Source organism: Lolium perenne, chromosome 7 (genome assembly GCF_019359855.2).
Source record: "Lolium perenne isolate Kyuss_39 chromosome 7, Kyuss_2.0, whole genome shotgun sequence".
NCBI classification, from domain to species: domain Eukaryota; kingdom Viridiplantae; phylum Streptophyta; class Magnoliopsida; order Poales; family Poaceae; genus Lolium; species Lolium perenne.
In genome coordinates, this window is record NC_067250.2 from 175,616,608 (window position 1) to 175,618,346 (window position 1,739).

Sequence of the window (1,739 nt, forward strand, 5' to 3'; positions counted from 1 at the left end):
CCATTTGTGTCCACCATACCTACCTACTACATGGTATTTTCCGCCATTCCAAAGTAAATTGCTTGAGTGCTACCTTTAAAATTCCATCATTCACCTTTGCAATATATAGCTCATGGGACAAATAGCTTAAAAACTATTGTGGTATTGAATATGTAATTATGCACTTTATCTCTTATTAAGTTGCTTGTTGTGCGATAACCATGTTCACTGGGGACGCCATCAACTATTCATTGTTGAATTTCATGTGAGTTGCTATGCATGTCCGTCTTGTCTGAAGTAAGAGAGATCTACCACCTTATGGTTAAGCATGCATATGTTAGAGAAGAACATTGGGCCGCTAACTAAAGCCATGATCCATGGTGGAAGTTTCAGTTTTGGACAACAATCCTCAAATCTCAAATGAGAAAATTATTAATTGTTGTTACATGCTTATGCATAAAAGAGGAGTCCATTATCTGTTGTCTATGTTGTCCCGGTATGGATGTCTAAGTTGAGAATAATCAATAGCGAGAAATCCAATGCGAAGCTTTCTCCTTAGACCTTTGTACAGGCGGCATAGAGGTACCCCTTTGTGACACTTGGTTAAAACATGTGCATTGTGATGATCCGGTAGTCCAAGCTAATTAGGACAAGGTGCGGGCACTATTAGTATACTATGCATGAGGCTTGCAACTTGTAAGATATAATTTACATGATACATATGCTTTATTACTACCGTTGACAAAATTGTTTCATGTTTTCAAAATAAAAGCTCTAGCACAAATATAGCAATCGATGCTTTCCTCTTTGAAGGACCATTCTTTTACTTTTATTGTTGAGTCAGTTCACCTATCTCTCTCTACCTCAAGAAGCAAACATTTGTGTGAACTGTGCATTGATTCTTACATACTTGCTTATTGCATTTGTTATATTGCTTTGCATTGACAACTATCCATGAGATATACATGTTACAAGTTGAAAGCAACCGCTGAAACTTAATCTTTCTTTGTGTTGCTTCAATGCCTTTACTTTGAATTATTGCTTTATGAGTTAACTCTTATGCAAGACTTATTGATGCTTGTCTTGAAGTGCTATTCATGAAAAGTCTTTGCTTTATGATTCAGTTGTTTACTCATGTCATTACCATTGTCTTGGATTGCTGCATTCACTACATATGATTTACAAATAGTATGATCAAGTTTATGATGGCATGTCACTACAGAAATTATCTGTGTTATCGTTTTACCTGCTCGGGACGAGCAGAACTAAGCTTGGGGATGCTGATACGTCTCCGACGTATCGATAATTTCTTATGTTCCATGCCACATTATTGATGTTATCTACATGTTTTATGCACACTTTATGTCATATTCGTGCATTTTCTGGAACTAACCTATTAACAAGATGCCGAAGTGCCAGTTCCTGTTTTCTGCTGTTTTTGGTTTCAGAAATCCTAGTAACGAAATATTCTCGGAATCGGACGAAATCAACGCCCAGGTTCCTATTTTTCCCGGAACCATCCAGAACACCCGAGAGCCGCCAGAGGGGAGCCCTGGGGGCCCCACACCACACCCTGGCGCGGCCAGAGGGGGGGCCGCGCCGCCCTATGGTGTGGGCCCCCCAGAAGCCCTCCTGCGCCGCCTCTTCGCCTATATAAAGCCCCTGGATCGAAAACCCTGATGCGTTCGACGAAACCCACAGAAACCTTCCAGAGCCGCCGCCATCGCGAAGCCAAGATGCGGGGACAGAGTCTCTGTTCC